The sequence below is a fragment of the Cucurbita pepo genome, chromosome LG18 (genome assembly GCF_002806865.2).
Source record: "Cucurbita pepo subsp. pepo cultivar mu-cu-16 chromosome LG18, ASM280686v2, whole genome shotgun sequence".
In the NCBI taxonomy this organism is placed as follows: Eukaryota; Viridiplantae; Streptophyta; class Magnoliopsida; order Cucurbitales; family Cucurbitaceae; genus Cucurbita; species Cucurbita pepo.
In genome coordinates this window covers 1,170,509-1,182,369 of record NC_036655.1, presented here as the reverse complement: position 1 = coordinate 1,182,369, position 11,861 = coordinate 1,170,509, and the positions used below count along the sequence as shown (strand labels likewise).

The window sequence follows — 11,861 nt, the reverse complement described above, 5'->3', positions numbered from 1 at the left end:
ATGAAAATTTAGCAAAATTCCCTCTACCGAGCTGACGGACTGATTTCTTAGTCGCAAAGCCAAGCAAAAGCCGAGCGAGCTAACTGACCCGCGTAAGCTGAAGGAGTTTCTTGCTACAAGTGCCACATGTGGCATAATTAGGTGCTGATGCGTGTGTAGGTCGAAGTCGGGTCGAGGTGTGAGTTATCAGGTTGGTTGCTACAGGCGTGCTGGTTACGGGTTGCAGATTTCGGGTGGCTTTTGATTATTTTGGTTGGGCTGCTGTAGGTGTATGGGCCGAGCTGAGACAATTGGTTTCTAGTGGACTGGTTCTTTTGTGTAGTGGATCTTGGGTTGCAGGTTGGTCCGGGTTGTAGATCTATTCGCTTAGCCATAAGGAAGCTTGGTAGTACCTTAATATGCATAATTGATAACTATGTGATTATTTTATTGTGGCCTATGCCACTTTCATAGTTAAGAGTAAGTAACACCTCCATACATAGAGAGAGAGGGAGCTTAGTGTAAGCATCGATAGCATTCTAATGCTTGTTGAACTCCTTGAGGACATCTTCAAATGATGATAGTTGGGGCATCATACGGTTAAACACATAGTACTCCACCTTTGCAATATATGAACAAGGAATATCATCGTCATTTATAACTTCTATCACAATAATAAAAATTCTTATTCTACCTCCATTGATCGTATAAAATAGACCATTCACCACACGCAAGTAAATGAGACGTTCACCATTATTGTTATACACTTCCACTCCAAACCTTCCAACTTTTTGCAATTCTTCTTCATTGACATTCTTAATTGGAACTATATTTGAAGGAAACACTTCTCCACACCTCATTCGGGAGCATCTTTGATACATAGTTTCATCAAACTTACTTTGTTCATGAATAAGTGGAGTTCAATATTTATAGCTGTGGATGAACGTTGTTCAGATTGATATAGCCGAATCTTACAACAAAGAATAATTGAGCATTCCTCTATTAGGAGATAGCTTTGAATCAAATTCATTGGTTTGGATAATGGTTGCATTGTTTTAGTCAAACAATTAATATTGATGTATTACTAGTAGAACAAACATTTTGTAGGAATATTTTTTAATTCTAGTAATAAATTACACATTAATAGTTTGATACCATTAAGGTTACTTAAATTTGTGAGTAGAAGTTTAGATTGTGCTCGGTTGAACAGGTAATCTTAAAGTATATCTAAAACTAAATATGATTTCCTTTTTTATACATTCATAACAACAAAATGTGTACGGTAGGAAGTATGGTGTGTTTTAGTTGGACCATAAAGTTAGCCAATTCGTTGGCTTGGTTGGTCTAGCCCTATGCCCATAACTCGATTGACCTACCTGCAAGTAAGCTTGAAAAAAGTATGGTGTGTTTTTGTTGGACCATAAAGTTAGCCAATTCGTTGGCTTGGTTGGTCTAGCCCTATGCCAATAACTCGATTGACCTACAAGTAAGCTTGAAAACAACACATCCGGAAAATCAAACCCCGGTCAATACCGTAGGAGGGTACTAGGCAGGGCCCATAAAGTAAGTTTGGAATGGATAATCTAGTCCTATCAATCAGGCCCATAAGACTAAGCCTCTTCACTACTATTACAAGAGTAAGTCACCCATTAGGGGTTCTTCTTTAAGTCATTAGATGATTGACCTACAAGTAAGCCTGAAAATTGCACGTCCGAGGAATTGAACCCCGATTAGCAATAAAGTTAGCCAACTCTATGCCTCTTCACATCTATTATAGGAGGGTAAATCTCACATCTATTATAGGTTCTTCTTAGTGCACTACCGATGATTGACCCACAAGTAAGTTTGAAAAATACACATCTAGAGAATTGAACACCAATCAGTATCATGGGAGGGTACTATGATACCACTACACTAATTGTGCGCCGTTGACTTTTCCTTAGCTTTTTATAAATTAAAACTAAAGATATTGCATTACTACTTCTAATATAAAATTAAAAAATCATAAATAATTAGATGTTTTTAAATAAAGGCGGTCTCCACATACCAACACACGTACTTCTAATGCTAGTAAATCAATACCACATACCAAACACACGTACTTCTAATGCTAGTAAATCAATACCACATACCAAACACACGTACTTCTAATGCTAGTAAATCAATACCACATACCAATTCTATGCTCGTAAAAGACTTGTTTTGTTCTAATGCTGGCTATGGGGTTTGAACCCATGCGAACTTACATGCAGAAGATCATAAGTCTTCCCCTTACCCTCTCTCGAGTAAACCAGTTAATTTTCTTCATTAGAATTAAATTTAGCTAAACTAAATTGAAATTAATTAAATAAATATTGGAAATAAGTATGAATACTAAATTTGCTTTCCTAGAAATATATTAGTTCATAGAATCCTAATTTTTGTCTTATACACAAATTTTCTAAATCGTGACACGTTAAGATTATTTTAACTTTTGATTTTTGAAAATAATTTATTCTCTTAAACTAAGTCAAAGAGTATTTGATACGCTTCAAGAGGTCTCTGGAAGTACTTAGAATCATATTAAAGTTTTGTAACATGACGAACAATATCCCAAAAATTGTTCGACTATTTTTTTTTTTTTTTTTTTTTTTTTTTTTNTATCATATGTTTCAAAATCATCAATTTTACAATAAGAGTCCAAAACGAGAGTCTAGTGTTTTGCGGTGTGAATTCTATTTATAAATTATAAAGTTTAAAAGAGTAAGAGCACATTGACATGATGCATATATGACAACTAAAGATTTATACTTCCTTGGTGGTGTCTCAACCGAATATTCTTCAAGAAAAAGAGTTGTTGTTTGGTGCAGTGCCATTAGGGGATCTGTTAGTGGGTCTACAAACTACTATTTAATAATGAACCTACCTTAGTATTTTAGTAGTTCGCAAGGAAGAAGGTTGCTCTCTATTATATTGAGACTATTAGAGAGGTAAATCTGGCTAGATTCACATGTAAAACTTGCTAGCGAATATTTAATTAGAAATTTATTAAGATGGCGAATTTAAGTAAAATTATTATAAATTGAACATAAACATATAAACATATTTCAGTATTGTCGGAGGGTACTAGGATACCACTACACTAGATGTGCACATGTAGGAAGTACATAGTGTTTTAGGTTGACCATAAAATACTGTGTGTTTTAGTTGGACCATAAAAAAAACCAATTAATGCCCATAGATGTGAACATCGAGGTGGGAAGTAGTGTGTGTGGGAAGTAGTGTGTAAGTCACTCGTGAGGGGTTCTTTTCGGACCATAAAGTTAGAGAGTAGGACCATAAAGTTTGCCAATTCTATGGCATGGGCGAGCTGTCAATCTTGCTCGCCTCTTCGCTACTAGTATAGGAGAATAAGACACCCCCAATTAGGGGTTCTCTTCTCGTAGGTGCACTTTTCACTAATTTCTAGTCTCTTTATTTCATAAAATGCACATCTAGGGAATCGAACCCCGGTCAGTATCGTGGGAGGGTACTATGATACCACTACACTAGATGTGCACATCTTGGAAGGAAGTATTGTGTCCTTGAGTTGGACCACATTAATTTCTAATCTCTTTATTTCATAAAAGTCATTAGAAGATTGACCTACAAGTACCGTGGGAAAATCAAACCCCGGTCAGTACTTTTCCACTAATTTCTAACCTCTCTATTTCATTACAAGATTGACCTACAAGTAAGCTTGAAAAATGCAGATCCGAAGAATCAAACCCCGGTCAGTATCATGGGAGGGTACTATGATACCACTACACTAGATGTGCACATCCCATAGGAAAGTACTATGTCTTTGAGTTGCACCATAAAGTTAGCCAATTCTATGGCTTGGTCAATCTAGCCCGCCTCGTCACTAGGGATTCTTGTAGGTGCACTTTTCCACTAAGTTCTAATCTCTTTATTTCATCTAAGTCATTAGAAGAAATACCTACAAGTAAGCTTGAAAAATGCTCAGTACCATGGGAGGGTACTATGATACCACTACACTAGATGTGCACATCCTGAAGAAGTACTGTGTCTTTTAGTTGGATCATAAAATGCTTAGTATCGTGGGAGGGTACATGATACTACTACACTAGATGTGCACATCCAGGAGGTCCTTGAGTTGGACCATAAAGTTAGCCAATTCTGGCTTGGTCAATCTAGCTCGCCTCTTTACTACTATTATAGGAGAGTAAGACACCACCATTAGGAGTTCTCTTCTTCTATGTGCACTTTCGACTAATTTCTAATCTCTTTATTTCGTAAAAGTGATTCGAAGATTGACCTACAAGTAAGCTTGAAAAATGCACATTCGAGAAATTTAACCCCAGTCAGTACCGTGGGAGGGTACTATGATACCACTACACTAGATGTGCACATCCTAGATGGAAGTACTATGTTTTTGAGTTGGACCATAAAGTTAACCAATTCTATGGCTTGGTCAATCTAGCCCGTCTCTTCACTAAGTTGAACCATAAAGTTAACAAATTCTATGGCTGGGTCAATCTAGCCCGCCTCTTCACTAGGAGACACCCCACCATTAGGGGTTCTCGTAGGTGGACTTTTCCACTAATTTCTAATCTCTTTATTTCATAAAATTCATTAGAAGATTGTCGTATAAGTCAGTACTGTAGGAGGGTACTATGATACTACTACACTAGATATGCACATCCTAAAGGGAAGTACTGTGTCTTTAAGTTGGACCATAAAGTTAGTTGGACCATAAAGTTAGCCAATTCTTTGGATTGGTCAATCTAGCCCGCCTCTTCACTACTATTATAGGAGAGTAAGACACCTAGTGGGGGTTCTCGTAGGTGTACTTTTCCGCTATTTCATAAAAGTCATTTGAAGGTTGACCTACATAGGTGTACTTTTCCGCTATTTCATAAAAGTCATTTGAAGGTTGACCTACAAGTAAGCTTGAAAAATGCACATTCGGAAAATCAAACCCCGATCAGTATCGTGAGAGGGTACTATGATACCACTACACTAAATATGCACATCTTGGAGGGAAGTCCTTTTATTTTTTAGTTGGACCATAGCTTCACTACCATTACGAAGAGTAAGATACCCATTGAGGAAGATTGACCTACTTGAAAAATACACATCCGGGGAATCGAACCCCGATCAATACCGTGAGAAGGTACTATGATACCACTACACTAAATGTGCATATCTTGGTGGGAAGTATTGTGTCTTTTAATTGGACCATAAAGTTAGCCAATTCTATGGCTTGGTCAATGTAGCACGCCTCTTCACTACTATTAGAGGTAAGATACCCGCTTGAAAAATGCACATCCGCACTTATTTCTGATATCTTAATTTCATAAAAGTCACTAGACAACATAAAAAAATAGTAGTAGATGATGTCGATCACTTGTATATCTATAATGCTGGCTATGGGGTTCGAACCCATGCGCACTTATGTGCAGAAGATCTTAAGTCTTCCCCCTTAACCTCTCGGGCAAACCAGCTAATTATGTTCACCAAAATTAAATTTAGCAAAACTAAATTTAAATTAATTAAATAAATATTAAAAATAAGTATGAACACTAAATTTGTGTTCCGAGAAATATATTTGATAAGAGTTGGGGCATCATAGGTTAAACAGATAGTACTCTACCTTTGCAATATATGACCAAGGAATGCCATCGTCATTTATAGCTTGTATCACAATAATAAAAATTCTTATTCTACCTCCATTGATCGTATAAGACAGACTATTCACCACACGTAAGTCAATGAGACGTTCACTATTCTTGTTATACATTTCCATTGCAAACCTTCCAACTTTTTGCAATTCTTCTTCATTGACATTCTTAATTGGAACTAGATTTGTAGGAAACACTTCTCCACACCTCATTGAGGAACACCTTTGACAGATAATTTCAACAAACTTACTTTGTTCATGACTAGTTGAAGTTTGATATTTATAGTTGTTGTTGAACGCTATTTAAATTGATGTAGCCGAATCTTACAACAAAGACTAATTTCGCATTCCTCTGCTAGGAGATAGCTTTGAATCAATTCTTTGGTTTGGATAATGGTGGCATTGTTCTAGTCAAACAATTAATACAAGTGTATTAGTAGTAGAACAAACATTTTGCAGGTATATTTTTTTTGTTTTAATAATAAATTACACATTAATAGTTTGACACAATTAAGGTTACATAAATTTGTGAGTGGAAGTTTAGATTGAGCTCGGTTGAACAGGTAATCTTAAAGTATATCTAAAACTAAATATGATTTCCTTTCTATACATTCACAACAACAAAGTGTGCACATCTAAGAGGGAAGTATGGTGTGTTTTAGTTGGACCATAAAGTTAGCCAATTCTTTGGCTTGGTTGATCTAGCCCTAAGCCTTTTAACTACTATTATAGGAGGCTTAACTTAGCCATGGGAGGTATGGTGTGTTTTGGTTGGACCATAAAGTTAGCCAATTCTAGACGATTGACCTACAAGTAAGCTTGAAAAATGCACACCCGGAGAATCGAACCCCGATCAGTACCGTTGGAGGGTACCCACTACATACTAGATGCGCACATCCAGGTTAATCTAGCCCTATCACTTCACTGCTATAAGATGATTGACCTACAAGATCGAACCCCAGTTAGTACCCATAAAGTTAGCCAATACACTATACGTGCACATCCAGGTGGGAAATACTGTGTGTTTTAGTTGGCCAATAAAGTTAGACAATTCTATGGCTTGGTCAATCTATCCCTATAAGTTCCATAAGTCTAAGCCTCTTCACTACTATTATCTCTTTACTGCATCTAAGAAATTAGACAATTGATCTACAAGAAAGCTTAAGAAAATGCACATTCACGGAATCGAACCACGATCAGTACCGTGGGAGAGTCTATGATGTTGGGATTTATGCCCTAAAGCCTCGTAATTAATTATTTAGTTTATAACAATAATTTTTATTATTTTATTTATAATTTAATTGTTATCCATGGTATGAAAATCAAAGGTTATTAATGTAATCATGAATAGTATGTATTTGACATACAAGAGCATCATGTTCAAGTAATAACCTAAAGAGTTTATAGTACATGGATAAGGTTGGATGCCTTATCCTGGTAACACTATTGGTACGGCCCACTTTGTAATCGTTACAAATGATTTGATCCAAATCATTCATGTGGAGACATGTAAGTGAGGGTATCCTATACAATGAGTTTGTATAAGACTAGACCAAAAAATATTTAATCTCTCTTTATAAATCCATTCATTGAGAAGATTAATATTTCACATGATGATCATATGCAACTCGATCTTAATCCTGAGTGAATTATGAGCTCCTGCTATGAGCGCTTGTCCTTTCATTTACATGGGTTAGAATGGCTCTTTTAGTCGATTCAATATGCCTATCATTTTTGGGACTTGATCAAATAAGGAGTTGGGAACATAATATCATGAGATGAAATTCACTCCTTTNTCTATACATTCACAACAACAAAGTGTGCACATCTAAGAGGGAAGTATGGTGTGTTTTAGTTGGACCATAAAGTTAGCCAATTCTTTGGCTTGGTTGATCTAGCCCTAAGCCTTTTAACTACTATTATAGGAGGCTTAACTTAGCCATGGGAGGTATGGTGTGTTTTGGTTGGACCATAAAGTTAGCCAATTCTAGACGATTGACCTACAAGTAAGCTTGAAAAATGCACACCCGNTTTGTTCTTGTAAGTGCACTTAGCCACTTATTTCTAATCTCTACATTTCATCTAAGTCATTAGAAGATCTATTTATTTCATCTAAGTTATTAGAAGATTTACCTACAAGTAAGCTTGAAAAATGCACATCTGGGGAATCCAATCTCGGTCAGTACCGTGGGAGGGTACTATGATACCACTACACTNGATCAGTACCGTTGGAGGGTACCCACTACATACTAGATGCGCACATCCAGGTTAATCTAGCCCTATCACTTCACTGCTATAAGATGATTGACCTACAAGATCGAACCCCAGTTAGTACCCATAAAGTTAGCCAATACACTATACGTGCACANGAGGGAAGTACTGTGTGTTTTAGTTTGATCATAAAGTTAGCCAATTCCCTATAAGACCCATAAGATACCCATTATGGTTTCTTCTAGGTGCCCTTAGCCACGTATTTCTAATCTCTTTATTTCATAAAAGTCATTAGACGATTGACCTTCAAGTAAGCTTGAAAAATGCACATCCAATAAATCGAACCTCGATTAGTATCGTGGGAGCGTACTATGATACCACTACACTAGATGTGCTCATCCATAAAGTTTGCCATTTCTATGTCTCGGTCAATTAAGCCCATAAATCTAAGCCTCTTCACTACTAATATAGTCACCTATTAGGGGTACAATTCACCTACAAGTAGGCTTGTAAAATGCACCTATTAGGGGCTTGAAAAATGCACCTATTAGGGGTACGATTCACCTACAAGTAAGCTTGAAAAATGCACATCCATGGAATCGAACCCCTCAGTACCTTGGGAGGGTACTATGATACCACTACACTAGATTTGCACGGGATGTAGGTGTGTTTTAGTTGGACCATGAAGTTAGCCAATCCTATGGCTTGGTCAATCTAGCCCTATCAAGCCCATAAGTCTCCAATCAATACCGTGGGAGGGTGCTATGATATTACTACACTAGATGTGCACATCCAAGTGGAAAGTACGGTGTGTTTTAGTTGGACCATAAAGTTGCCAATTCTATGGCTTGGTCAATCTAGTCCTATCAAGCCCATAAGTCTAAGCCTCTTCACAACTATTACAAGAGTAAGTCACCCATTAGGGGTTCTTTAAGTCATTAGAAGATTGACCTACAAGTATGGTGGTGTGTTTTAGTTGGACAATAAAGTTAGCTAATTCTATAGCTTGGTCAATCTAGTCCTATCAAGCCCATAAGTCTAAGCTTCTTCACAACTATTACAGGAGTAAGCATTAGGGGTTCTTTAAGTCATTAGAAGATTAGGGGTTCTTTAAGTCATTAGAAGATTGACCTACAAGTAGTCAAAATTAGGGGCCTCTTCACAACTACTACAAGAGTAGGTAGGTTGATAAGAGTAGGTAGGTTGATAAGCTTCAAAATTGCACATCCGGGGAATCGAACCCCGGTCAGTACCGTGGGAGGGTACTATGATACCACTACACTAGATGTGCACATCCAGGTGGGACGTATGATGTGTATTAGTTGGACCATAAAGTTAGCCTCTTCACTGCTCTCATAGGAGGGTAAGTCACCCATTAGGGGTTCTTCTCAATCCACTTAGCCACATATTTCTAACATTTATTTCATCTAAGTCATTAAACAACTGACCTACAGGTAAGCTTGAAAAAGGCACATTTGGAGAATGGAACCCGAGTTAGTACCCGGGAGTGTACTATGATACCACTACATAGATTTGTAGACAAACCAACTAATTTTCTTCATCAAAATTAAATTTAACTAAACTAAATTTAAATTAATTAAATAAATATTGAAAATTAATATGAATACTAAATTTGCTTTACTAGAAGGTTCATAGAAGGATAATGTTTGTCTTACATACAAATTTTCTAAATCGTAACATGTTAAGATTATTTTAACTTTTGTTTTTTTAAAATAATTTATTCTCTTAAAGTAAGTCGGTTGTATCACTTAAAACGACTAAAGAGTTACATGTTTGAATGCTGTTTTTTTTTTTTTCCGACTTAATTAAAACAAACATTAAAACTACTAACACATCAATTTTTTCGCTCCATTAATTCTATAGAATTTATAATTATTTAATTAATAAATATTAAATACAGTTCGTTAAGTGATATTAAATGATAAAAGGGGTTGTTTTTTAAATTTAATAAACTTAAAAATGAAGTAATTCAAAAAAAAAATCTCTATATATATATATATATATATTTTGATTTGGAGTATAAATGAGAAGGTGCGACGGATTAGGACAAAATAATACAGTACATAAAGTTGTAACACTCAAATATAGCATATCAACCTAAGGTACGTTTTGTGCCTTTTTCATACGCGTCGTCGTTCATAAACGAGGTCAAGATTTTAGGTTTCCAAAACGTTCATAGATATATGATTATAGGCATTTTTAAGCCGCGAAACTCCAGTTAAGGAAGGAAGGCAAAGAGAAAGGCAAAAAAAAAAAAAAGGACAAAAATTGGCATTGAAAATGACATATAGAAGAGAGAGAAATGTCGCAAGAGAATCGCGCAAGGAATCCGGCAAAGAATAAATGATCCGTCATATATGGGTCTGTCCCATCTGTGACCCGAGGCCCAAAACCCGCGTGATAAAAAGTTCTAGACTTTTAATAACATGGACTATCACGATGTATGAAAAACATTGTAGAATGACTACGATAGCGTTTTTAGTAAGATATTGTATCTAATATTTTTTGGAGTGTTAGTTAGAATTTTTATACTCCTTCATGCTATTGTTTCTAAACTTACATGACTTTTAGCGAGACCGTATCAAAGAATCCAGAATATGAGTATCGGATTTGAAATAGGTTTGAGTCATGTATTGGCTCTCGTAATTTTTTACTATATTTTATTGTTTTAAAAAAATATTGTATCACTAGATCTTTACACTAGATTCTCTTTGTTAGCATTAAAATGATTGAGATAACAAATGCAACACAATACATCCGTTACGACCCTTTGAAAGGCAACCTTAATCCTTGATGTAGCCCAAAACATCCTCGACTTTATAAATTAACTCCTGCAAATCCATACAAAAGAGGTCGTAATACAATTGAACGTTGTAATGGAGGTGATTCCAGCGATAATGATGAAAAAGTTGTTGTAGACGATAATGCATCGAGTAGCTCAACAATGGGTCGTGACGGAGAACCTAGTTTAAATTGAAGGGTGTAATAAACTAAATTATTGTTCTTTTATTCAAATTTTTATTCACGAAAAGATGTTATTTTAAAGAATATTAATATTAAATTCATATATTTTTAAGAATATTAATATTAATTCCATATGATTTATAGTGTATTTCAAGTCATGACATTCCCAAAGTAAATTTCTTTACAAACTCATCAATCATCTTAAAATTAAATAAGGTCGGCTTGGTTAGAAATGATGTGACTCGGACTTAAGTCATATATTAAATGGATTCTTTCTAGGAAAACTTCGAGCTACAAGTGAGCTTAGTGTACGACACAAATATTTGGTTGACACGCCACTAGATGCACACAAGGACCATGAATTCAGGTATTGAATGATTAGGTCGCACGGTTGTTATCAAACATTTTCAATCTCTTTAACTCAGGATCGTTTCTCAAAGATACCTATTTCCATTACTGATTCCTTACATGGAGGATACTACATAAATTTTTTCGTGGATCGAAAAATCAAGTATGTTTTTTTGTTGGATTTTATGTCCTAAAACTCATGAAATTATATGTGTTTGCATTTACTTCATGTAAAGGACAGGTATTCCTGTACGGCTGATGATGACATCACAATTTGAGACCAGAACACATGCATCTAGTAGATGAATTTATTTTCTTAGACTGAGGCTAGACTAGGATGTTTATAATTTAAATGTTTATTTATTTTTATTTAGTTCTTTGTTGTGTTGTTTTAAATATGTTTTCAAATATATAAATCATGGCCGTGACTTGATATTTTTATTAATTTAGCTTATAATTTTACCCAAAAAAAAAAAAAAAAAAAAATTGCTAATATTAAAACTTTAAAAAATTGAATCAACTAAATAAACCTAAAAAAAACACTATCTTATACATGTGTCATGGTCTTTATTTGTGATGTCATTGTCAGTCATGCAGGAGTGTCTTGTCTTTTCCTAAAATATAAAAGTAGCACGTGACTTGAATATTTTAAGAAATACTCAACAAGTGACCCCAC

General features: G+C 35.4%; 4 non-coding genes across 4 annotated transcripts; all 4 read right to left on the bottom strand.

Annotated features, from left to right (window-relative positions):
• Positions 1-3,445: 3,445 nt before the first annotated feature.
• On the bottom strand, positions 3,446-3,516 carry TRNAG-CCC. The gene has a single exon. It is a non-coding gene; the product is annotated as a tRNA-Gly (tRNA).
• A 1,576-nt stretch (positions 3,517-5,092) lies between these two features.
• Positions 5,093-5,163, bottom strand: TRNAE-CUC. The gene has a single exon. It is a non-coding gene; the product is annotated as a tRNA-Glu (tRNA).
• Positions 5,164-5,382: 219 nt separating this feature from the next.
• TRNAL-UAA lies at positions 5,383-5,465 on the bottom strand. Its single transcript has one exon. It is a non-coding gene; the product is annotated as a tRNA-Leu (tRNA).
• A 3,607-nt stretch (positions 5,466-9,072) lies between these two features.
• TRNAG-CCC lies at positions 9,073-9,143 on the bottom strand. Its single transcript has one exon. It is a non-coding gene; the product is annotated as a tRNA-Gly (tRNA).
• Positions 9,144-11,861: the final 2,718 nt, after the last annotated feature.